Source organism: Peromyscus eremicus, chromosome 2 (genome assembly GCF_949786415.1).
Source record: "Peromyscus eremicus chromosome 2, PerEre_H2_v1, whole genome shotgun sequence".
NCBI classification, from domain to species: Eukaryota; Metazoa; Chordata; class Mammalia; order Rodentia; family Cricetidae; genus Peromyscus; species Peromyscus eremicus.
Genome location: NC_081417.1, coordinates 60,573,934 through 60,601,514, shown reverse-complemented (window position 1 = coordinate 60,601,514; position 27,581 = coordinate 60,573,934). Strand labels below are relative to the sequence as shown.

Sequence of the window (27,581 nt, the reverse complement as noted above, 5' to 3'; positions counted from 1 at the left end):
CTTGTTTATTGCTGCATCATTTACAATAGCTGGGAATTGGAGCCAGCCTAGACGTCCATCAAAACATGACTAGGTGAAGAAAATATGGTACATACGCACTTTGGAATTTTACTCTGCCATGAAGAAAAATGAAATCATATTTGCAGGAAAATGGATGGAACTAGAAATAAATATGTTGAGCAAACTAAGCCACAGCCACCCTGAAAGACAAATACTACATTTCTCCCTCCTATACAGAACAAGATTTATACACACACACAGATGTGAATGCACATGTGTGTGTGTGTGTGTGTGTGTGTGTGTTTGTGTGTGTGTGAGCGTATGCATGTGTGCAGAGTTCTGTGTATACATCAGGAAAGTAGAAAGGGGATCATGGGGGAAGAAAAGGTTTTAAGAGAAAGGGGAAAAGAGAAGATAATATGGAATACATAGGAAATGGAAGCAGTAGGAGTGCTGTTTAGGGATGGAAGGAACCAATAGGAAGGGGAGAGAGGACATGAAAAATAGGTAGTCAAGGAGGGAGATGAGTTAGAGCAAATTGTAATAACACGCAAATGACAAATTCAATTCCACAATGAAATCCATTACTTTGCATGATAACAAAATGATGATGATGATGATGATGATGATAGAAACATCCATGGATCTGAGTGCACTAGCTGTTATCTTAGCACCCAAAGCTGAGACAGGAAAGTTGTTGAAAGTTCGAGGTCAGCCTGGCCTACGTAGTGACTTCAAAGTCAGTATGGGGCAGATAGCAAGACCCTGACTTATCTCTGATTCCCTCCCTCTGCACAAACAAACAAACAAGGGGAAACTATCGAGGTCATTTAATAAGACACAACTTTGAGTCTGTGAAGTTATTTCTAGACTTACTGAAGGCAGAACACGGGCCCTACTTGTGGGCAACTACACCCCGTGGGACGAAGTCCTGCACTGAAAGAAAAATGGAAGCTGGAAAAAGCCAGAGTAGCCCCAGTGTTTCTCTCTGCATCATGACCCACCCAAAGGTGATCAAGTAGCTGCCCCATGTTCCCATCACCACAGAAACGCAACCTGCAGTCCTTCCCCCACTGTGATGTACTGTAGCCCTGCAAGCCACAGCACCAATAAATCTTCTGGAGATTGCTTCTTGACAGGGGTTTGCTCACAGCAACAAAAAAGGAATTATTATGACTATTGTAAAATATCAAAGATAGAGTAAATACTGAAAAAGATGTAAGAAGATAGACTGAACAACTATTCTTGGGAAAAATGAAGCGTGTAAAGATGGATGTGCATATTGCTGAACTCATGTTAATTCAGTGAGTGTGCATTAAAAGTTAAGTAAGAAGCCGGGCGGTGGTGGTGCACGCCTTTAATCCCAGCACTCGGGAGGCAGAGACAGGCGGATCTCTGTGAGTTCGAGGCCAGCCTGGGCTACCAAGTGAGTTCCAGGAGAAGGCGCAAAGCTACACAGAGAAACCCTGTCTCGAAAAACCAAAAAAAAAAAAAAAAAAAAAGTTAAGTAAGAAACATTGTACTTGGCTCTGTAGACAGAAGTATTATATGTAATACAAATATTAAATGCTCTTATTAATAAAAAAATTCAGGAGCCAGATATTGGGGTGAAATCTGAAAGATCAGAGAAGCAGAACAAGCCACAGCTAACCTCACCTCACCAACTTCTCAGCAGATTCTGTTTCCTCAAACTGGAAGCCTTTGAGTCCTTATCTGGAATGGATCTCAGTTGAAGTTCTGCTAAAAAGTTTAAAAGCTAAAAAGCCTCTAGTCCTCATGCCTTACTTATATACTTTCTGCTTCCTGCTATTACTTCCTGGGATTAAAGGTATGTGTCTTTCCCAAGCAAGACATGAGATCTCAAGTGTTGCAATTAAAGGTGTGTGCCACCATGCCTGGCTGTTTCCAGTGTGGCCTTGAACTCTCAGATATTCAGATGGATCTCTGCCTCCAGAATGCTAGGACTAAAGGTGTGTGCTACCACTGCCTAACCTCTATGTTTGATATTGTGGCTGTTCTGTTCTCCGATTCCCAGATAAATTTATTGGGGTGCACAATATATCAACCACAATTTTGAGTCTGCATTTATGCCCTTTAGAAGTTTGTAGCCTGCTGGTGATATTAGTGATAATGGATAGGAGACAAGGAAAGGCCTGAGAGATGTGGTATATTTTTCTGTGAAACAGACAACAAAATCATATCTTGTGGAAGTGAGGAGTAGTAGGGTTGGAAAGGGACTTGAGAGTGTGAGGAATATTCAGAAGTAGTAGTAAGAGTAAGAGTAATGAGTGTTGAAATTGATCAGGTACAATGAACAGAGCTACTGAAGGGTTTAGAAGTGCAACAGAGGTCAGCAACTGTAGTTGAGATGTTACCAATCTTTGAGCCTGTGTGATTTACACTAATACTTCCTGGAGAAGGGAGGAAATGCATTTATCTAGGTGTGAGATATCCCAAGTTGGATAGCTCCTACTAAAAGGAAACAGCAGAAGAGGGAATTCCACTGAGGTATTGTTGACTCATAAAACATTTATTTGGTGCTGGATAGGGAAGGAACACATACAGAAGTCAAATAGAAAAAGAAGAGAAACTAGAGATGGAAAATCTTGAAGTTGAAGAAGAGGTGCCAGTAATTATTGAGAGCTGCTGGTAGCAAAAGGCCATGGGAGTATACAGCAGGTGACAACTAGTATTCAAAAGGTCAACCCACCAGAGTCAAGGATTCTTGTGGAGGATTAAACCAAAATGCAGGGTGTAAGATGAACTGCTAAAAAAAACAAAACCAGGAGCTAGATATTGGGGTGAAAACTGAGAGATCAGAGGAACAGAACAAGCCATAGCCAATTTCATCTTACTGACTCCTCAGCCTCCAAAGAGACCTACTTCCTGTATTCCCATGACTACATGCCTTTCTGTCCCTGCATCTCACTTCTTCTCTCTGCCCAGCAACATCACTTTCTCTTTCTGCCCAGCTCTATCACTTCCTGTCTGTCTGTACAGACCTCCAGACCTCCATGGTTAACTACTTCTGGGATTAAAGGTGTGTGCCACCATGCCTGGTTCTGTTCCCAGTGTGGCCTTGAACTCACAGAGATCCAGATGAATCTCTGCCTCCCGAATGCTAGAATTAAAGGCGTGTGCTACTATTGCCTGGCTTCTATGTTTAATATAGTGGCTGGCTTTTTTCCTCTGATCTTCAGATAAGCTTTATTGGGGTGCACAAATAAAATATCAACACAGCAGGGCATTTTGGAATTAATTGCCTTTTGAATGAATTGGCTCTTTTTTAAAAAAAAAATTATTTTTTTATTTTATAATTTAATTTAATTTTACATATCAGCCACAGATTCCCCTGTCCTCCCTTCTCCCGCCCTCTCCCCTCCCTCTCCCCAACCCACCCCCCATTCTCATTCCTCTAGGGCAAGGACTCCCCTGGGGATTCAACTCAGCCTGGTATATTCAGGTCCAGTCCCCTCCTCCCAGGCTGAGCAAAGTGTCCCTGCATAGGCCCCAGGCTCCAAACAGCTAGCTCATGCACTAAGGACAGGACTAGGTCCCACTGCCTGGGAGCCTCCCAAACAGTTCAAGCTAATCAACTGTCTTGTCTCACTTATCCAGAGGGCCTGATCCAGTTGGGGGCTCCTCAGCTATTGGTTCATAGTCCATGTGTTTCCACTAGTTTGGCTATTTGTCCCTGTGCTTTTTCCAATCTTGGTCTCAACAACTCTGGCTCACACAATCCCTCCTCTTTCTCACTGATTGGACTCCTGGAGCTCCACCTGGGGCCTGGATTATTTAGATTCTCCTAGCCTTTCAATCTATGCTGGATAGCTAAGGAACTGAAGAGGAAGATTGGATGTACCCACATGATATATTCTAGAAGTACCTCATTTAATTACATGCTTGTGAATTCTGATCATGATTTGAACGTCACCTGAATACTTATTTGGGTGTTAAGTAAATCTCATTTAGTAATCTTGTTTCTGACATTGAAACAAATAGATAGTCCTTCTGCAACGTTATTTTTGATAATCCTTGCCTTGAAAGTAGCCTGAACTCAGGTGTTAATCATTTAAAACAAAGCTGGGTTTTGTTTTGTTTTGTTTTGTTTTTGTTTTTGTTTTTAAGACACATGGAAAGTGAACACATGCAAACATTTTTGCTTCCTAAATTTACAGCCCAAATTAGCAAGTACTCTTTTCTGTGAAAGTCCGCTAGGGATTAGCTTACTCTGTTTCTCCTTGTTCCTTAGGTAAATATGCTGTAAGAAGTGAACTACCATTAGATACTCTGTATTTACCATCATTAGTGTGGGTAACGAAAGTCTGAAAACACTGAGACAGTGTGAGACAAATGTGAATATAAATACATCTAGCTATTTGTTCTTTGCAGTGTGGTGAGACCAGAAGCTTTTGACAAAGGAGAGCTGTAAGCATGTGCAACCTGTGTGTGATAATTACAAAATGCCAGGGGAGTCTTGAATTTTGCAAGAGGTCTGAATGGCTCCCAAGACAATGGAGTATAGCTTGGATCTGGTTGAGGGAATATATACTTAATGTTACAGGAGAATGATTGTAGGCTGCGTAGTAGAAAAGGGAAGTCTCCCAAATGTTCTCTCTAAATTGTTGAATGGCCAATGGGGGAGATTTTGCTTTATGAATTGCATTTCTTTTCTCTTTCAGCCTAACAAAATCATAGCCAAAATGGTGGAGGAAGAATAGAGCTACAGAACTATATTTAAATTGTATTTATTATGACCACAGCCTTCATTTCCTGTTTTCTGAGCAATAGGGCACAGAAGTAATTTCTTAAAGACATATGAGGTCAGTTGAAATAAATTGTGTTGGTGAATGACTGTAAAAACATAAAATAACAATGTACATTATTTAAATGATTCAAATACAAATCATAAAAGTTGGTGTGGTGGTTTTAAAATAGGATCAGAAAAAAGAAAGATCATCACTCTTTCTGTGAGTTTAGAAAAGGCCGTTTCTTAGGAATGTTTTTACTCAATGGTGCTTATTAATGGATGTGTTTATACTCCCGACCCAGAGTTCTAAATACAGGTATCTAAAAATGTGTGGGGCCAGAAGTACTTTAGATTTAGTGTGTTTATGGGGTTTGAAATATTTGTATATCTGTAATGGATATACAATGTATGCTAATGTACAAAATAAAATCATTTTAAAGTGTTTATTGATTTTATGCATGTAAGTTACCTCCGTGTGTGTGTGTGTGTGTGTGTGTGTGTGTGTGTGTGTGTGTGTACCACACATGTATGCATGTGCCCACAGATCTCAGAAGAAGGCAGCAGATCCCTTGAAGCTGGAGTTACAGAAAGCTGTGTGCCACCTATGGGTGCTTGGAACTGAAACACAGTCCTTTGCAAGAGCAGAAAATGCTTTTAACCCACAAAGCCATCTTTTCCGATCCAGGAAAACAACTTTATAAAGTATTATTGTAAAATGCTTAATAGTATAATAATTTCCACTTGTAGATCACTGAACTTGAATAACTGTTCAGTCTCTAGGCAATTTTAACATCCAGGTGCTTGGTTTTGTTGTAGAGTTATATATAGTTCTTTGTGTTCTGTACACACTTCAGGTATTAATCCCTTATGATTTATATTATATGATAGTACTTTCTATCATTCTGTAGGGGGAGTTCTATTTGTTCTGTTGATATGCTTTATTGCATGAAAGTTTTTACGTTGATGACATCAACTTTATCTATTTGTTTCTTGTCTTTTTTAATTTAAAATCTTAGTTATAATTGCCAAATCTAATGACAAGATGTTTTCCCTTGCAGACACTCAGAGGTTTGTCTCCCGGGTGGTTCTAGGCCATTCATGTTGGAAATATTGACCATCACAAATTCACTCCTGTAACTTGACACCCAGACATAACACTTTTAAAGTGTAATTTTCTACCTCTTGTCTCCATATATGCATGGCTATCTCATACTAAAATATATCCAGTCCAACTTCAGATGTCCCCACAGTCTTTAATAGCTTGCAACTCTGTTAATCAAAATCATTGTCCTGTAATCTTCATTTTGTTGCTGCTGTTGTTGGTATATTCTGGCCTAGATTTGTTCCCAGGGCAATGTCAGCCTTCTAAAATGAGTTTGGAATAATTATGTCTTTTTTTCTTTGAATAATTGAAAAAGAAACAGTGTTCACTTTTATTTAAATGTTTAATAGAATTGATAGCGAAAGCTTTTGTTCTTAGGTTTTTCTTTAATGAAAGACATATTACTGAATCCTTCCAGTCTGTTCAGGTTTTCTGTTTCATCATACTTTAATCTTGTTAAGCTGTACATGTGCAGGAACTTATCCATTTCTTCTAGTTCCTCAAGTTCATTTATCATAATAATTTTAATGATCATTTTCATTTCTTTACTTTTAGTTGTAATAGCTCTTTTATCATCTTTAATTTGAAAATCATAATGACTACCTTTTTTAATCTTTATGTGATGAAAATATAAATGAGTAAAAAGAAAAGCATTGGATATTACATGAATTCATGGAAATCAAACAACTTAAAATTATGGATCAAGGAAGAAATAAAGAGAGAAATGAATACATTTCTTGAAACAAATGAAAATGAGAACATAACATAACAAAATGTGTGTGGTGTAATAAAAGCAGTACTAAGGGGAACTGCTGGGAATTAAGGACTTTATTAGATTTTATCAAGAGGTCACAAACAACCTATTCCTGCTCATCAAGCAGCTAGGAAAAGAAGACTAAACCAAACTCAAATTAAGAAGATATAGGAAAAAAGAAAGTTCAGAGCAGAAGTAAGATATAAACTAATAAATGAATAAACTAATAAACAAACAAATAAATAAATAAAATGTCAACAAAATGAACACGTTCTTCAAAAAGACAAAATTGTCAAACCCTCAATTACACTAATTATACAAGCAAGATGACTCAATTCAAGCAAATCAGAAAGGTCCTGAGTTTTTTTTATGTGGTATACAATGAGATTCCACCATTTGCATGTAGACATTCAGTTTTCTCACAACCATTTATTGTAAAGACTGTCTTTTCCTATTTAATTAACAAATTGTATGTGTGATTTGTGCATGTGTGTGCACAGGTGTGTTTGTGTGTGACTATGTCATGCATGCATGTGTAGAGGCCAGAGAGCCACATCAGGTGTCTTCCCTCTAATATCCACCACCATGGTCGTTTTGAGACAGGGTCTTCCACAGAACCTAGAGATTCACCTTTGGTCTAGACTCGCTGGCCAGCAAGCTCCAAGGGCCTCCCTGTCTCTACCTCCTAGCACTGGGTCACAGGTGTGCATCCACACTTGGCATTTGTTTACATAGATTCTGGAGATCGGACCTCTAGTTTTTACTCTTGCACATCAACTACACATATTCAGCGCCCTCTCTTCATTTCATCATGTTGGTGTCTTTATTAAAAATTCTTTTACCACCTGTGTGAAGTATTCTTTCCCTAATCTGGTTTTATTATATGTTTTTGTGCCAGGACTATACTGGTTTTCTCTTGTGAACCCAAGTCAGAATCCTCTTAGCCTAGATGATGCTGACATTATTCCTTCCAAGTTTGTTATCCAAATTATGCTGTTTTTTTTTCTTATAGCACTAACATTACAGAATGTGACCTCTGATTTTCTTACTTCTTTTTTTTTTTGGGGGGGGGTTTTCGAGACAGGGTTTCTCTGTGTAGCTTTGCGCCTTTCCTGGGACTCACTTGGTAGCCCAGGCTGGCCTCGAACTCACAGAAATCCGCCTGCCTCTGCCTCCCGAGTGCTGGGATTAAAGGCGTGCGCCACCACCGCCCGGCTGATTTTCTTACTTCTTAAATATACTAAGGTTTTGTTATGGAGACTTAAGTAAGGTAAAGTTTCAGCCTCTTGTGAATGTGATGATGTGTAATCCAAGTTATGGGTAGGATGGCAAATCTTTTTTATTATAATAATCAAAATTAGCTTCTAAGCTAAGCAGTGCTTACAAGATAGATTAAAAAGATAAAAATAACAGGGTTTGGAGGGACACACATGCAATTCCAGCACTTGGGAGGCAGAAGCAGGTGAACCTCTGTGAATTCACGGCCAACCTGGTTTATATATCTGAATGCTAGGCTAGCCAGGGCTGCATAGCTAAACTTTATCTAAAACCAAAAAGATTCCTTTAACTGAAATGATTTGTAACATGAATCTTAAAAGATCTTATTAATAAAAACAAACCCAGGATCCAGATATTGGGGTGAATGCTGGAAGATCAGAGAGACAGAACACAAGCCACAGCTAACCTCACCTCAACAACTTCTCAGCTGTGATTTCCCTTTAATATATAGAAGACATTATTGTGGATTAAAAATAAAGTTGCCTGTTATTCAGAGCGTATGGAGTTCTAATATTACTTTCAGGATGAAATTGATTAATTCATTGAGTGTTTTCTATGGCAATTTGTGTGTGTTACTTATACATGTGTTCATGTGAGTATATTCACGTGTGTGTGCATGTGCACATATACGGGCATGCATGTGGAGGCGAGAGGTGACTTTGGGTCTTTCTTAATCACTCTCCACTTAATTTTTGGAACAGAGTCCCTGACTGAAGGCTGTGGCTCATTGAGTCAGTTGGGTTGACCAGCTCTGTCTCTATTCTCTAGCACTGACGTTACAGATTCACACTACTTTGCCTGGGTATGTGTGAGTGCTAGGGACTCAAATGCATGTCTTCACGTTTGTGTAACTGGTGCCTTACTGAGTCAGTCAGCTCACCATCTCCTATGGCAATTTAAAACATAATATAATTTCTAAAATTTATTTTTTTTAGTAAATCAAGCACAACACAGTTTTTGAGAACATTTTTCATTTTTATAAATGATGTTATTTTGACTTATATATCTATTTAGGTCTATTATTATGTTTGTGCTCCTGTCATTTTTTTATATCTGTATATTGAACAGCTTTTACTTTACTAGATAGATGCTGCCAACAAACTAGGGATGCCTGAAATCTAGAAAACATCACTGAAAATGACCCCACTTGGAATGTCAAAGGACACTGTGATTTATTATTTTTTGGATAAAAATTATTAAAAGGTGTTTGACTTAAAAATAAAATTTGTATATCATAGGCTATGTATATGTTAAAATAGACCACTCTCTTTACACTTAGAAATGTGACTATGCTACAAAGAGTGGACAAAGGGAATAATGGCTTTGAAAAACTAAATTTTGCTAACAGCACAATGCATCAGCCTTCCCTGGACACTGATGTTGGCAATAACTCCAGAAAGAGGTTAATTTTAAAAAGCAATATTTCATGGCTTTGTCAGTTTTCCCCAAGGCCTCCTTTAATCCTCCAATCTTCAGGTCATTCTCTTGAAGTATCTGTCACATCATATGCCCATGGAAACTGGTCTCGCTATTTCAGCATCTTTTAGGACACTATCTTTTGTTGAGATTTCAGCAGCCCCCAAAGCAATACCTTCATTTTCTTGTGAAATATTTCAGGTTTACAAGATTTGAAAATAATATATATATATATATATATATATATATATATATATATATATATATATATCAGTCAGTGATTAGGAATGCTGTGTTAAGCAGGGAAGAATGTATGAGCGATCATTTTGGAATTTATTATCTGACAAATTCTGACTTATTCATCATGCTCAAAAACATACATATAAATAACATTGTATGAACTGAGCAGGCCACATTTAGGAATATATGTGTATATTCCTAAAATATATGTATATGTAGACTTATATTCCTATGTATACATATATGCATGCAATAAAAATGAGTAAAAAGTGGAGGGCATGAATTTGAAAGAGAGTGGGGAGGGTTCTATGAGAGGTTGGAGGGAAGAAAGAGAAAGGAAAAATGTTGTAATTATATTATAATGTCAAAAATAAAGTAAAATAAGTAAAACTAAATTTTAGATTTTAAACTAGCTGGTAGGGAAGATTTGGGAAGAGTTGGAATGGGGGAAACATGATCAAAATACATTTCATAAAAAAAGAATAAAAATTGTCATTTGAAAAAATACTTAGTTATTAATAGAGAATATTTCAATGGAATATTCAATGAAAAAACCAAAACATGAATTTTAGTAAAATATGACTTTTTTTTTAAGTTAGTGTACATGGAGCACAAATATGACTCATATTTTCAGTTACTTAAATCAAAGTGCTTTTTATTTATCCTTTTTAAAATGAATTCCATTTTATCTTATGTAACATAGTAAACATCAAAAGAAAGAAAACACATATTTCTCTTCTCAATTAATAAATCATTCTGTATTTGCCATTTTTGTTAACCAGCTCTTTCTTTCAACATATATAAATGTATTATCATGTGTATATATCACTCTTTTAAAAGGTGGAAATAATCTAGAGGTCTTATTTAGTACTATGAGACATCCTATGAGAAACCAAAATTCTAATTTATTGGTCTAAGACGTATCCATGTTGTTTTTAATAGTCTCTTGCCAATAAACGAACAAACAAACAAACAAATAAAAACGGGTGTGACTGAGAGCCTGACCCTTGCAGAATGACATAAGGCTAGACCTCAGAACTTGAGGTCCAGACATCTAGAAAAGCCATGTGACTCTGCATGTTTATTGTTTCCTTTCTCCTCTGTCTCTTTAGGCTGAAGCTCTTTCCTAGTGTCTCAGCCTGTGAGTTGTCTGTTTTTTTTCTGGATGTCTCTCTGCATCTCTTTCCACACATGGAATGTTTTGTGTATGCCTGTGAATGTTTCTGTGTGTATTTGTGAGCCAGCCTCTGTTTTCTTTGATGCTCATTGATGTTGGGCAGGAATCTCCAGCTCTGCCAGTTCTAAACCCTGCCCTCTCAGAAAGACTGCCAGAAGTCCAGGCTCCCCCCCCCCCACCACCACCACCAGAGCTGCTAGCTGCTGGAGACCTCGCCTACAGGGTATTTTAAGCTCCTCCCTTCCCTGCCTTACCTCTGGGGGCTGAAAAGGTCACCAGGGAATGCTTGGCTCAATAAACCTGGTCTTTTTAATTTGGCTTTATCTGGCTTACTGTGTTGGCTGAGAAACCTAATACTGGGGTCTGAAAACCTATCAACTGACCCTCTGTAAATATCTGTTTCTCTGTCTGTTTCTACTGTTTTCTCATCTGTGTGTGACATGTATCTGTGTATTTCTCTGTTATTGGGTCTTCCCTCTGTTCATATCTATGAGTTAATATCTCTATCTCTCCATATCTCAGAGTATAGTCACACTTTGTGTCTCTATATGTCTCTTAGGATCTTTTCTACATATTAATTTATGTCTCCCTCTGTGAATCTTTGTTTATGCACATTTTTTTGAATGTCTTTTCTGATGCAGTTGAAGCAAGTAGTAAATGTAGTAAAGAAATTCCTTTCCTTCCACCTCTACCTACGACAGAAGAGAAAAAGGTACATCCAACTACAGGAACTGAAGTAACCCAGGGTTCTTACCGAGGGGCAGTCAGCTGGCTAGTTTCCTTCAGAGGAGGAAAATTGCCAGACAATAGTTAAGTCTCTAATTTGATGGTCAGAACCCTTTGAGTGTTCTTGTGACATGACATAATATGAGACACATATGTTAATTACTTGCCTCAAACACACACAATGTCAGATAAAAACTCCCGACACCAAGGGCAACTTTGCTCTTTTAATTATCTGGAGAGTAGACTAACACTACTTTCATAAACAATGTCAACATCTGGGTCACTTCTAGCTCCACACTAATTCTCACAATCGTATAGCTTTCCTAGGGCGTGGCCATCAACCTCAGAGTACAAGCACGTACATTTCACACCCTTCAAGTGATGCTGCAACTTTTCATCAGTACGTTTGTACCAACTTGGCATCATCAAAGAGTGTGTCTGCCTTACTTTTCCTTTGCATTCAAAGCTCTGATCTGTTAAAGCACGTTTCCTTTCATGAATTCCAGATGTTAAATCCTGTCAGGTCACAGTCTACATTACATAGATGCACTTTAGGACATTGTCACAAGAGTGTTATAAGCTTAATTATCCTCCCCAGATTAGATGTTTATTTCTCTGATAATACCCATTTTTTAGTTGTTGAAAATTTCTTCATTGTGTTAGGAATTGTCTCCATGGTGTCTTCTAATAAAATACAGTTCCAATGTTTCCAAAGATGTTTTTAATTGTTAATGATATTATCATTAAGGGCTCAGATAAAAATGGAAGACAAGACTTTACAGATCTCTGAAAGGATTGAAGGCTAAAACCCTGGGTTCCAATATTTGTGCTAGGTCAGTGTCCTTGGAGGAGGTGACTTTTCAAGGCTATTGCTCACACACAAAAATGAGGACTTCCAGGTTATAATTGTTAAGTTATAGTTATATCTTAAGAGTTTTTAGTCATCATAGAGAACTGTTCATTGAAATAAAATCACGCATTAGCATTCAACTCATGAAATTTAAAGAACTGAAAATCATACTCCTTCCTGCTCTTTATGTCATCTAGTAAAACTTTAGTTTGTGATATAAAAGTAAGCTTGAAGTTTTATCTTACATGTGAGTTCTAATTTTGTTTAGTTTATGATTTCTAATGTAGCCATTTAAAGAACATTTCCTAAAATATAATTTAACGGAGTAGAACTCATTCCTGCTTAGAGGCCGATTAAGTCCTTAATTTTGTGTCTCATTATAAATCCTGACAACTTGGTTTACATTCAATTGTTTAAGTGCATGAGTTGCCTTTTTCCACATAGGAGAAGATTTATTTTAATATATTTAGAGCAGAGAAATTTTGTCACCATTAAATTTAGTATTTGGTTTCTTAAATCACAAATCAACAATGAAGACGATGGTCAACAAGTTAAAGAATGCCTTTTGGCTGGCTAATTATTCTGAAGTACAATCTTCATGGGGATATAGAAGATTATATCTTTAGGCATTTAGTATATCTTTCCTAAGAATTCAACTCAGTCCAAGATCACAACGAAATACTATAGGAACAGATTATAAAATCCCAAAAGAAAAATGAGTATAAGGTATTTGGTTTGATGGCTCATCTTAGTTAACATCTTGACACATCTGGGAAGAGGAATCCTCAGGTAGGCAGTTACCTCAATCAGATTAACCTGTGTGACCATGTCATTGAGGCATTTTCTTAATTGCTAACTGATACAGCCCACTGTGGGCAGTACCATGCTAGTCAGCTGTGTCTGGGCTGCATGAAAAAAGTGTCTAAGCTACCCAGAGAGACCAAGCCAGTAAGCAGTGTTTCTTCATGGTCTTTGCCTCCAAATCTGTGGTGGTTTGACAGAAAATGGCCCCCAACGGGATTGGCTCTATTAGGAGGTGTGACCTTATTGGAGTAGATGTGTATTGTGGGAGGAAGTGCGTCACTGTGAAGTCAGGCTTTGAGGTGTCATATGCTCAAGCCACACCCAGTATCTTGGACCACTTCCTGTTGCCTTTGGGTCAAGATGTAAGGACTCTCAGCTCTAGCACCTTGAGCTGCATGCTGCCTTGCTTCCCGCCATGATGATAATGGACTAAACCTCTGAAAACGTATGTGAACCTCCAATTAAATGTTGTCCTTTCTAAGAGTTGACATAGTCATGGTGTCTCTTCACATCAATAGAAACTCCAAATAAAACAAGGTCCTTGTCTTGAGTTTCTGTTTTTGTTTTCAATTGATGATGGACTGTAAAGGATGAAATAAACCCTTTTCTCTCTAATTTTGTGTTACTCAGTGTTTTAACACAGGCCACAACCCAAACTAGGATGCTTGGTTAATGTTTGAATAAGAAAGTAAAATATGGATTAAACAACGCTAAGATTGTTTCACTGGAAATATTCAAGAACATGCATTTTAGGAATTAAAATAATTTTGAAAGACTTCTAGCATCAGAATTTTCAGCTCTACATGTCAACAGTACTGGTTCTACTCTCAGCTGAGTTTCAAATCACTGTAGCTGGTAAAGATAGAGAGTAGCACGATGTTATCTACTTAATGATGATTATTTCTGACATAGGGAAAAATTCAAAAGGGCTAAAGTGGAATCAGGCTCTCCAATTTCTGATTTTTCGCTCTCTTTACTGTTTTCTATCTTATTTTATTATTTATATTTTAGCTGCTGCGCAGTGGTACCAGTGGATGAAATTAGCACTAACATTGTGGTTTTTCATTAGTCTTAGCATTTACAAAGGAACTGTTGCTCTGTGAACTGAGATGCATTAGCACTTGCTGTTTATGTAGAGTCTATAATTTATGGCCATGTGTGCCTCCCCTCCCCATGACTGCTCTTATTTCTAATTTCTTTTATTTTTTGAGATTATAATATAATTAAGCTGTTTTCCCCACTCTGAACCTTACTATATACTAATTCTTTTTTTAAATTTTTCTTTATTAAGAAATTTTCTACTCACTCCACATACTATCCACAGATCCCCCCTCCTCCCACCTCCACTCCCCAGCCCTCTTTCCCAAGCCACCCTGCATCCCCACATCCCCCAAATCAAGGTCTCCCATGGGGAGTCCGCAGAGCCCAGGACACTGGACCTAGGCAGGTCCAAGCCCCTTCCCACTGCACCAAGGCTGTGCAAGGTGTCACACCACAGGCACCAGGTTCCAGAAGCCTGCCCATAGACCAGGGACAGATCCCGATCCCCCTGCCTGGGTGCCCCCCAAACAGTTCAAGCCAAACAACTGTCTTCTGTATCCAGAGGGCTTAGTCCAGTCCCATGGGGGGTCCACAGCCACCAGTCTACAGTTCATGGGCTACCACTAGTGTGGCCGGTCATCTCTGCATGTCCTCCCATCATGATCTCCATGTCCCTCACCTGCAGTATCTCTCCTCCCTCTCATCAATTGGATTCCCAGAGCTCAGCCTGGTACCTGACCATGGATCTCTGTATCTGCCTCCATCAGTTACTGGACAAAGGCTCTATGATGACAGCTAGGTTATTTGCTAGGCTGGTTACCAGAGTAGACTGATCCAGGCACCCTCTGGACCACTGCCAGCAGACCAAGGTGGGATCAACCTTGTGGATTCCTGAGAGCCTCCCTAGAACCCTGCCTCTTCCTATTCCCATGATGTCCTCATCTATCATGTTATCTTCCTCCCTGCCCTCCCACTCTGTCCCTGTTCCAGCTTGACCTATGTTCTCATCCCTCACTCCTCACCCTCTGCCAATCCCCACACCCAGTCCACTCATGTAGATCTCATCTACTTCTCCTTCACAGGGCCGTCCATGTGTCCCTCCTAGGGTCTTTCCCTGTTAGCTAGCCTCTCTGGAGTTGTGGGTTGCAGTCTGGCCATCCCTTCCCTCACATTTAGTATCCACTTATGAATAAGTAAGTACATACTATGTTTGTCCTTCTGAGTCTGGGTTACCTCACTCAAGATGATATTTTCTGGTTCCATCCATTTGCCTGCAAATTTCATGATATCATTGTTTTTTTTACTGCTGAGTAGTACTCCATTGTGTATATGTACCACATTTTCTTTATCCATTCTTCAGTTGAGGGGCATCTAGGTTGTTTCCAGGTTCTTGCTATTACGAATAATGCTGAACTATATACTAATTCTTGCTGTCTTTCAGAATCATAGCCTTTATTTTCAATGTTTTACACACACACACACACACACACACACACACACACACACACACACCCCACCCCACTGTTTTCCTCACACACATCTTTACGATTATCATATAAACTAGTTATACAGTTAATGACTAGAGGGAAAACAGGAAACAGTAAAAGGAGGCGGGAATCACAGAAGACATGGACATACAGCAGCAGATCACTGATACTGACGATGGTCACAGAAGCCACAGAAGCAGTATGATGGTGATGAGGATGTCTGTAGCTGTGGCAGCAAAAAGAAGTGACAAAAGGCACAGTAGCAATGAGAGGTAGCTGGAAAGGTCCAGGAAGTAGCCAGGGCAAAAGCAAGAGGAATGAGGGAAGTAAAGAGAAGGCAAGAGAGGAGAGAGCAGGGCGCGGATGTAACGCTGAGAGGCCGTGGTCCCGAGCCAGGTAGGCGGAGTTTCCTAACCAGCTCACAAAGGAAGTCTGCTTGCTTCGGTCCAGAAAAGGGGTCTTTGCACCAATCACAGAGAACCTTTATGCAAATGAAGTTTCATGTTTAGACTAATCAGGGCAGTGTCTCCTTTTCAACAGGTACAGCAGTACCTGCGTTTGGCCACAAGGGCACCTGCTTCCCTTCTGTCTCAAATGAAAACTGTCAAAAGAAAACCCACTGTCTTAGTTAGGGTTTCTATTGCTGTGAAGAGACACCATGACCATGGCAATGCTTACAAGGAAAACATTCAATTGAGGGGGCTGGCTTACAGTTTCCGAGGTTCAGTCCATTATCATCATGACAGGGAGCATGGTGGCATGCAAGCAGACATGGTGATGACATCTTCATATGCAGGCCACAGGAAATTGACTGAGACGTTGGGTGGTATCTTGAGCACATGAAATCTTAAAGCCCACTTCACAATGACACACTTCCTCCAACAAGGCCATGCCCACTCCAACAAAGCCACACTGCCTACTAGTGCCACTCTCTATTGATGCACAGTCCTAATTAGTCTTAATAATAAAAACCCGGAGTCAGATATCAGGGTAAAAGCTGAAAGATCAGAGAAGTAAAGGAGCAGCCCCAGTCACCTCTTACCTCTCCGACTCCTCAGATGAAAAGGGCTGAGTTACTGTCTCTGCTACTGCCTTCTCACTTCCTCTCTCCGCCCAGACATACCACTTTTTGTCTCCTGTCTGTACAGACCTACAAACCCCTAAGGTTAACTAGTGGCTAGTTCAACCCTGTGATCTCTAGGCAAGCTTTATTTGTCAGAACACAAACAAAATATCACAGCACCCTATTAGATTATGGGGGCTGATTACATTCAAACTACCACACCTACCTTACACTCCATCAGCTGCTTGACGTAATCATAGGGAGCTGAACCTTCCGGGAATGGGATGGTGTTTCAGCAAAAAGCAGCTGTGATGCTCATGTAGCTTCCTCGGGTATGTGTTTAGATCACCTGGTGCTGTCATAGGGTTGGCTACTTGGGTGACAATGTGCTGCTCAAAGTACCAATGAGATGTCTGACAGCTGTCAACTAGGGAGTCCGTTCCCTTCACTCTTCAACACGGTAGCTTACTTACAGAAAGAATAGACATTAGAAACAACAGGAAAACAAGGGAATAGGTTTTAGTAGTGATTTAGTAATGCTCAACACCTGCATAGTCCCCCAGGAGAGGAGGCTCTCCTAATCTATGTCATAAGGCATCTTCTGACACTACCCTGTTTGTGACACACTGGAAAACTGGTCCTGCCCATCCTGCTTGCCCATTGCAAACTTTCCAGACGGCTCTCACTATCTGAAGAGCTGATACAGACATGGGTAAGGCAGCTGTGGCCCAACAGGGGCATCTAGCATTTAGTTATATCTGAGGATTCATGGATGCAGAGCCCTGGTGCATTGGAGTTCACAGAAGCCCCATGCTGTGGGTTTTCTCTTATCTCCCAGTTCGCTAAAACACTTGCTTGTTACTTAGTGCTATTGAGCTTCTTATAAACAAGATTCTGCCGAGTTCTTTTTGGAAGCCAGTCTTTCAATAAGGACTTTCAGCAAATCCACATCCATTTTGAGTGATAGCTATTGGTTTAAGTTGTTCCTGTCACTTCTGCTATGCCTTTCATTCACACAGTATTCTGAAGTGTGTGTGTGTGTGTGTGTGTGTGTGTGTGTGTGTGTGTATCCTTTTGTTCTCCCTTTCTATATGTGTTTAAATAATCAACTTTTTCCTTTAGAGCTCTATTTTTTTCATAAATGTAAAAAATACTATAATTTTCCAGCTAATGCAGTGTAATAGTTGCTGAGTTACATTCTGTGTCCTCAAATTAAGCTTTTGATGTGAAGAGATAAACCACCTAGGATGAATCCAACATCTCTCTATCTTAACACACAAGAGGGATTACATGGGTTCGTTCCAGAACTTTAGAAACTTGGAACAAAATGATTGTCTTGTATATATGATACATATAATATATATTAAAAATTAATCTCTAAAATTTCCCAATTAAAGAAGACTCAAACTGTTACTTATACTAAGTTTCTGACTGATTTTATCATGTTATCCTTTAATAGTCTTACTTAGAAAAAGTGCTTTAGGTTTTCTTTTTCTATAATCTTGTTTTCTGTGTTGCTAGGCATCAAACCCAGTGCCTTACTTATGCTCATGCTGGGCAAATGCTCTTATCTGAGTTTATCTCCAGCCCATAAGTATTCTATTTGTTAAACCTTTATTTTCCATTTATTTTTTTTTAACTTTTTGAGATTGTTATTAGAAAAGTAGTTACATCGTTTCCCATTTCCCTTCTGTCCCTTTAAACCATCCCATATACTCTTTTTTGCTGAGTTTCAAATTCATGGCTTCTTATAATTGTTACATACATATATGTGTAGGTATATACATATATATTCCTAAATATATAAATGCAGTCCACTGTTTGCATAATGTTACTTGTATGTATGTTTTCAGGGATGATCATTAGATAATGAATTGGTGTGCTCTTCCCTGGGGAAGTCTATTTCTCCTGCTCTCATCATTCCTTAGTGGCCTGTAGTTATATGTGTAGGACTGAAGTCTCTTGGGCTTTCCCCTTCCACATTAGCATGTCTATTGCTGTTGTCCTTGTTCATCTCATTTTTGAGATAGTCATGGAGGAGAGATTTTATGAGGGTAGCTTAGGAAATTCCTATGAGCCACAACCAGCAAACTCCTTGATCTTCCAGATATTACAATCTTTCTACCCCCTCTTCCAAAATTATTCCTCAGTCTTAGGTATTGGATTGTGTTGTAGATGTATTAACTAGGACTAGGCTTCGTAGCACTACATTTTGATTGGTTGTGGTTTTCTGTAATGGACTCTATCTGCTGCAAAGAGAAGTTTTCTTGATGGGGGGGGGAGGCTGCACTTATCTGTGGATATAAGGACAGATATTTAGAATGAGGGATTATACTGGTTTAGTAAAGTGGTGGTTGTAGTTTGACTTAAAGTTCTATTGCTGTGAAGAGAAACCATGACCACGGCAACTCTTATAAAGAGCCTACTCACAGTAGAACACTTCCTCCAACAATCCATGCCTACTGACGAACCTGCTTGACTCCATTTTGAAGGTGGGAGCCATTATGCTGTATTGTTAAAGTTAAGTTTCTATTTACTGAGCAGCTCTCTATTTCCTAGAACCTGACCTTCCCCAACCCATGACCTTGACTTGTTTTTGAGAATACCCTTACCCTCCGTGACCCTCTCCCTCCATGAACCCTCTCTAGTCACATCGTGACCACATGATTTTTTTTGAGATTTCTTCCCCCCTTGTATTTCCTTAGGCTCCATTGTCTCTTTTCCTTAAAAACTATTTGTGATTTTATTCCTTAAAGGGGGCTCAAGAAATAATTTGGGGCTATTCTCTTTAACTGACTTAGGAGGCAGTCACTAGCCAGCTTGCTTAAAATTAAGCTTGCTTAAAATTTGGCTCAACTTATGGTAGTGGTCTTATTCTAGTGGTTGGGATTAACACTGCTCCAACAAACAGTGTCACTCCCTAAGCATTCAAATATATTAGTCTATGGGGGTCATTCTTACTCAAACCACCACATAGTTTATTCTTCTAGACCTCAGACGTTAGTAGTCTCGAGTACTTGGCTAGGTTCCCAGTACCAGGCATGATTTTCTCCTTGTTGTGAGGTGGACTGTCTTAAGTCCAATTAGAGAGCTGTTGGATACTGCCAAGGTATGGGTGCCACTACTTTACCCTTAGGGTTCTCCTGCCGTGTTAGTTCTTACTGTGATTCATCGAATCATAGCTGGGGAAGACTTTTGGTTTCTTTCTCCCATCTGAAACTTTTATGGTGCCTTCTGGTACCGTGAAGACTAGTCCTCAGGGAAGAGGCATTTGGGACAGTTCCAGCTCAGAGGTTGCTGGGCCTGTATCTGAAGTTCAGGGTTTCTTTAGCTTAAGGATTTACCTCCCACCTCTGCAGGGCAAGCAATGGCAATGATAATAGCCTATAATGTTTTGGGAGTCTCTTGGACAGCCCTGAACAGCAACTCAAAAGGTGTTGGGTTTTCTGTTAGGTGGTCTATGACTCTTAGAGGAAGCATTGTCAGCTTAGATGGAAAATTTTCATTTAAATTGAGCGTGTCTGTTTATACAGCAACTTACATGTATTCTAAGTATTTTTAGGTAAATAGTTAATAGCATTATGGCAGTTTGAATGAAAATGCCCCCCCCCCAGGCTGATGTGTTTGAATGCCTTGTCCCCATTTGATGGAACTTTTGGGGAAGTATTGGGACATGTGACCCTGTTGGAGGAGGTATGGCCTTGTTGCAGGAAGTACATCAGTGGGGCTTTGAGGCTTCAAAGGCCCACACTATTTCAGTTATTCAGTGGCTGTGAATTAGATGTGAACTCTCACCTCTTTCTCCAGCACCATGCCTGCTTACCTGTTGCCATGCTTCCCACCATGACGTTCCTGGACTCATCCTCTGAAACTGTAAGTAAACCCCCAATTAAATGCTTTATTTTTTAAATTGCCTTGGTGAGGGTGTTTTGTCACTTCAATATAGAATTAACTAAGACAGATTCTTTATGACTTTTCCAGACATTCTTACTGTTGTTTTACCCCTTCTCTCCTTCTGTATTAATTTCCTCTCCCTGTCTCTTACTAGGGTCCCTTCTCTGTATTTCCTGTTTCCCACCTCAGATGACTTATGCTTATGACCGTGTCAAAAGACTTAGATGGCTCTCCCTTTCCAGCTCTGCTGACTGCAGCACACTTCTCTCTCTTGGGCTGGTTCCACTCCATGTACACAGCTCTCCCTGGCAGACATGAGAGCAAAACAGGAAAAGTGTACCTTGTAGTTTAAAGGTTCCATTTGCGGTTAAGAATGAGTTTCTGTTTGTCCTGTGTTTGCCTGACCCATCGGCACCTGATGCGCTTGATCACATATGGGCAGGGAGGTCCATGGGCAGGAAATAAGTCAGGATTTACACTTGTCCCTGGTTGGATGTAGGCAGGAAGTACTCAGACAGGAAGCATGTCAAGATAAATGCTTTCCCCTGATTGAAACTTATGGGAAATACAGTGGCCCTGTGGTTTTGCCCTTTTCAAGCTTCTGCAAAATGAGACTTGTGACCATTTTCTGGCCCACGATGAACCCAGGGATAGACCTAACCAGAGTCCATCAACCTGGCCAGTATTTAATTTAAAGGTTGCTTCAAATTTGGCTTTAAATCGTGGTAGTGGTCTTATTCCATACTTGTGGGATCAATAACATCCCACAGCTCTGGTAAGTCAAGTATCAAGAATCTCCAATACATCCAGCTTTCACTTTCACAACTTGGAGCAATGGCTTCTCAGGACTGAAGAACCTGCCTGACTTCGACTTGAAGGATGGAGCCATTAAGCTGTATTGTTAAAAATAGACTTCTATTTTTTAAGAGCTGAGTTGCTCTCTTGACGTGTTTTTGAGAATCCCCTCACTCTCCCTATGACTACATGATGTTTTTTGAGATTTTTTTGAGATGTTTTTCTGCATTTTTTTATGGCCCCATTGTCTCTCTTTTGTAAACTGCTTTGCAACTACTCATGATTTTACTCTTTAAACAGGGCCTAAGAACTGGATTCAGGGCTGCTGTCTTTAACCTGATTTAGGAGGCAGTTGCTGGCCAGCTCTTGGGTGCACCACAATAAAAGTCAAACTTGCTGTTGATGTAGATCTCTTCCATTTCTCCATCATTGGACGATCCCCGTGTCTTTCTTGGGGTCCTGTTTTCCAGGTAGCCTCCCTGGTGATGTGAGTAGCAGTCCAATCATCCTTGTTCCACATCTAGTATTCTTCTATGAGTGAGTACATACCATGTTTGTCTTTCTGAGTCTGGGTTACCTCACTCAGGATGATTTTTTCTAGATCCATCCATTTGTCTGCAAACCTCATGATGTCATTGTTTTTCTCTGCTGAGTAGTGTTCCATTGTGTATATTTACCACATTTTGTTTATCCATTCTTCAGTTGAAGGGCATCTAGGTTGTTTCCATGTTCTGGCTATTACAAACAATGCTGCTATGAACATAGCTGAACAAGTGCTCTTGTGGTATGATTGAGCATTCCTTGGGTATATGCCCAAGAGTGGTATAGCTGGATCTTGGGGGAGATGAATTCCCAATTTTCTAAGAAAGCACCATATTGATTTCCAAAGTGGTTGTACAAGCTTGCATTCCCACCAGCAGTGGAGGAGAGTTCCCCTAGCTCCACATCCTCTCCAGCATAAGGTGTCTTCAGTGTTTTTGATCTTAGCCATTCTGACAGGCTTAAGGTGGTATCTCAGAGTTGTTTTGATTTGCATTTCCCTGATGATTAGGGATGTTGAGCAATTCCTTAAATGTCTTTCAGCCATTTGAGTTTCCTCTGTTGAGAATTCTCTTTTTAGTTCTATAGCCCATTTCTTAATTGGACTGCTGGGCATTTTGATGTCTAATTTCTTGAGTTCCTTATATATTCTGGATATCATGAGTGGGGGTAATGAAGGGTGAGGGTCGAGGGAAAGAGAGCTTGGGGGAGCGGAAGATCCCAGCTAGATCAACAACAGAGAGGGAGAACAAGGAATAGGAGACCATGGTAAATGAAGACTACATGAGAACAGGAAGAAGCAAAGTGCTACTAGAGAGGCCCACAGAAATCCACAAAGATACCCCCACAACAGACTGCTGGCAATGGTGGAGATACAGCCCGAACTGACCTACTCTGGTGATGGGATGGCCAAACACCCTAATTGTCATGCTAGAAACCCCATCCAACTACTGAGGGATCTGGATGCAGAGATCCATGGCTAGGCCCTGGGTGGAGCTCTGGGAGTCCAATTAGCGAGAATGAAGGTTTATATGAGCGAGAATTGTTGAGACCAAGGTTGGATAAAGCACAGGGACAAATAGCCAAACGAATGGAAACACATGAACTATGAACCAATGGCTGAGGGGTCCCCAACTGGATCAGGCCCTCTGAATGGGTGAGACAGTTGATTGGCTTGATCTGTTTGGGAGGCATCCAGGCAGTGGGACCGGGTCCTGTGCTCATTGCATGAGTCAGCTGTTTGAAACCTGGGGCCTATGCAGGGTCCCTTGGCTCGGCCTAGGAGGAGGGGACTGGACCTCCCTGGACTGAGTCTACCAGGTTGATCTCAGTCCTCAGGGGAGGCTTTGCCCTGGAGGAGGTGGGAATGGTGGATGGGCTGGGGGGAAGGTGAGGGGGGCGGGAGGGGGGAGAACAAGGGAATCCGTGGCTGATATGTAGAACTGAATTGTACTGCAAAATAAAAATATAAAAAAAAGTCAAACTTACTTCAAATTTGGCTCAAATTGTAGTAGTGGTGGTCTTATTCTCACAGGTGGGATTAAGAAGGACCTCCATGCAGGGACTGCCCTACTACAGTTTGGCCTCAGCAGCTTTCCTTAAATGTGGACAAAGATTCCGCGACTCCTTTTCTTGTGCATCCTTCATGACTCTACAACCAGAACCAAGCACATGCCTGAAGTTGCTAATTTGCACTGCTCCCTTGAGATATAGCATGGTTCTTTCCTTGAGTTATATCTGTGTAAGTTTCACTTTGTAGTTAATTTTTAGATAGTAGAAATCCCATTGCCCTATTCTTTTTACGATTTTCAGGATTATTTAGGTGGGGTCTTGGCCTGAGGCTATCATTCCTTTTATTCGGTTCTGTGTCAGACCTCACTCAGCACAAGCTTTGGCCCCAACATTAATTCTCCTGGTTGTCTTCTTATTCTCAAACTACATTTTGTGTTTCTTTCTGGCTTGCTCTTTTTCATTGTAGAGTTGCATAAGGTTGATTACTAATAACCACATGATAGAATCAATATTTGGCTGCCTTGAAATCTTCCTTGCAAGTGAAATTAGTTCAAATCTTTTCAATTTACCCTCATGTAGATTTTTAGGACAAGGGCAAAAAGCAGCCACAGACTTTGCCAAAATACCAAAAGGATGGTCTTTAGAACAGTATCAAATATTGTTCCCCTCTGAAACCTCTTATCTGTGCCTCTGTAGTCCATATTACTCCCAGCACTACTATCTTCAAAGCTCTTTCTAAGATAATCTATTTAAGCCCTGCTTACAACTTTCAACTGATTTCCTAGTCTAAAGTCTTACAGCATATTCAGGCCTGTCACACCAAAAGCCTACTTCCTAGTACCAATTTCTGTCATAGTTACTTTTACATTGCTGTAATAAGACACCATGACCAAGGCAACTTATAGTATTGTAGAGTTCTAGATTACCAGAAGACCACTGGGACTCTATCAAAATTTTAATCAGCCAATTTTATTTAAGCTGCAGGTGACCACAGTCCCTTGAGAAGAATTGGGACTGTGGACTTGTCTGAAGCTGGATAAGGTCTTTTAAGGTCAAAACCCACAATTATACAATTACTTCATTCCTGTGGGTGTGAACCTTGTAGACATGATATAACACTCTAGGTCTTGTCTTTTACAAGTGGCAATTAAACAAGTTTACAGAAGCCAGATAAGCAGTTAGTTCATCATTCACAACAGTTATATAATTTTGGGGAAGGACAAAGAGAGCTTAGTGGTCAGCAGTTCCGGAATAGTTTAAAAGGCTTAACCTTCTGGAATTATTTTAAAAGACACCAGTTGTTGACAGGGCCAGCCTCAGGCCTCCAGAATGGTTGCTTTGGTCAAAATGGAGTCATTTTAGCCACTCCAGTAGAAAAAAGAGGTCATTGGGACATATGATTTCAGAGGGTGAGTCTATGATCATAGTGGCAGGGGGTGGGGAGGACAGGGCAGCTTGCAGCCTGGCATGGTGCTGGAGCAGTGACTGTGAGCTCACATCTTGAAACAACAACTACAAGGCAATCAGAGAAAGCTACCTGACAATGGCATAGGCTTTTGAAGCCTCAGCACCCAGCCACAGTGACACACCTCCTCCAGCAAGGACACACCTCCATATCCTTCTCAAAGAGTGCCACCAGCTGGGGAACCAAGCATTCAAATATATGAGCCCATGGAGGCTGTTCTCATTCAATTCCTTTCCTTATTTTATTTTATATTCCTTGTTTGTTCCATCTAGATTCTCTGCATCATCTTCAAGTCCCGTTATTCTGACTTCTGCTTGAATTATTCTTCTTGTAAACCTTTCCTTTGCCTTTTCTCATTGGGTTACTGGGTTTTTCAATTTCATTTTCATTTCATCTTGAGTCCTCCATAAATGCTTTTGTCTATTGAATTCTGTTTTCAAATCCTAGATTGTCTTTGTCATTTCCATCAGATTTATGTTTGTGTTTCCTTGGGTGTTATCACTCAGACATTTATTCTCTTTATTTCTCCTTAGTTTCATTGTGCTGTATCATTGTGTCTTCTTTAAATTTCTGGAATTATTTCATGACTTTTATGATTATCATAGACATTATAAGGTTTCAAAATAAACTTTAATGTTAATATAATGTTAAATATTATTTGTATTTTATAGAATATAATATTATCAAAGAGATAAATGTTCTGTGCTTTCATTTGCTTTTTAATCAGCATAAAATTATCTAATTCTTTTTTGTTTTATAATAGTGACCAGATCACCATAATTTAGTGGACTTGTATTGGCTAACAGAAAATGTAGATTAATCATTGTTTGAAAAATATATCTTATGAATCTAAGTCTAGCCTTGAACTTTTTACATAGCCAAGTATGACCTGCAGTTTCTGATCCTTTTGCCTTCAAATCTTATGTGCTGAGATTTAAGTAATGTACCACCATGGCAGAATAAGTGGTGGTGGGAATAGAACCCAGGGCTTTCTTTGTGCATGCTAAACAAGCACTCCTCCAACTGAGCTATAAGCTCAAAGTTAAATCTTGATTTTTTTCCAATACAACAAGAGTTATATCTAAACATTCCTTAGACTTTTAGAGGTGTATCCTAGCATAGGAATGAATTCATAAGGCAAAGATCTCAGAAGAACGTTTCTTTATTGAATTGAGACATAGAATCTGTCCCCTTTTTCTTTCATGGCATCCAGATGAATTTTACCATTCCAGAGGCCAGCACAGCCTCAGCTTTCTCAGATTTACACATCCTAGGTCTTAGCATCTTTTCCTTCTATTTTTTGTTACAAACTGAGCAGGAAGAAGTAAATGCAGAACAGATGAATTATTTACACACAAATTATTTACCTGTAAGAAAAAATTCTTACTTTTATTTTTTTTCAATGCAACTGTTAGTAAAACTGAAGAGGGGAAAATGGATAAGTGGAATAAAAGCTTACATGTAGGGTTCTCAGGTTCAAAAACAAATATGACAGGGATTGGGGGTATTATGAAGTCAAATTAGCATGGTCAGAATCATTGTTTCTTGTTTTTTAAAATGAGTTCATTTACACTTAAAAGATGTTCATAATTTTTAAATAAAGTGTAGTAGGAAAATGATTAAATAAATCATCATGACTGTGAAGAAAAAGAAATAACCAAGAATATTGAGTTATTTGTTTTTTCCCATAGGTTCTTAGTCTGGGCATGGATACCCACATATCTACATCACAAGAATCTGGAAACTGCTTATGTCCTTAAGAATGCACCGGTTTTCAGCTCCCCTTCCTCACACAACTACCCCTCTCCCCGTATTTGTGGGAGGGGAAGCCTTCTTTGTTCATCAATGACATTGTATGTGTTGTGTGCAGCTGCCCCTCTGCATTCTTCACTCCTGTGAGACCCACTGAGAACAAGGAGACAAGTGCTCTTCAGACATCAAAAGGAAACCAAAAGTGAGCGAGGATGAAATTGAGGCCAAAAGGTTAAGAGAGGAAAGATGTCCTCGTTCTTTTTCTGGGCTAGTACATGGTGGTTTCTGTTGGAGTGAGCAATTACAGATCTCTGATGGGCCAGGTCTCTGTACTTCTGCCCCAGGCCTTGATAATTTGGTCCTCAGAGCAGCTGTCCTCGAATTTTTTCTATTTCTTCTTTATACTCTAGGTCAAAAAGTCTTAGGTAAAGACTTCTATTTTCTGTAATAAATACCCAATTTCAAACAGCTGCTGTGAGAGTGCTGAGCCAAAAGAAAATGTTTCTTAGACTTGCCCCTATTCCTTTAGAATCAGTCAATAAAAGGTGAATCTAGTCTAAAAATCGTAGATCAAATGGACAGACCCCATGGCACATATGCTTGTCCGTACACACATCACAGGAGTACGTCTATTAATAAATGTGTATCTGCCATCCCATTTCTGTTGTATGACTGTAATATGTACACTCTCTCTGGTTGGTGGTGCTGTCGGGGAAGGTTATGAATGAGTTGGAATGTGGAGCCTTACCAGAGGAAGTACATCACTGGGGGTGGACTCCTCATTTCCAGTTCTCTCTCTCTCTCTCTCTCTCTCTCTCTCTCTCTCTCTCTCTCTCTCTCTCTCTCTCTCTCTCTCTCTGCTTCCTGTATGGAGGTGAGAAGCTGAGGCATGGTCTCTCAGCTTCCCACACAATCTCCTTCGGCCATGCCTTCCC

The 27,581-nt window shown here is 39.8% G+C and overlaps 1 long non-coding RNA gene across 1 annotated transcript; it reads left to right on the top strand.

Moving 5' to 3' along the window:
- The first annotated feature begins 18,454 nt into the window (after nucleotides 1-18,454).
- Nucleotides 18,455-27,257, top strand: LOC131904660 (uncharacterized). Its single transcript, XR_009377792.1, has 3 exons — nucleotides 18,455-19,180; nucleotides 20,496-20,561; nucleotides 26,586-27,257. It is a non-coding gene; the product is annotated as an uncharacterized LOC131904660 (long non-coding RNA).
- Nucleotides 27,258-27,581: the final 324 nt, after the last annotated feature.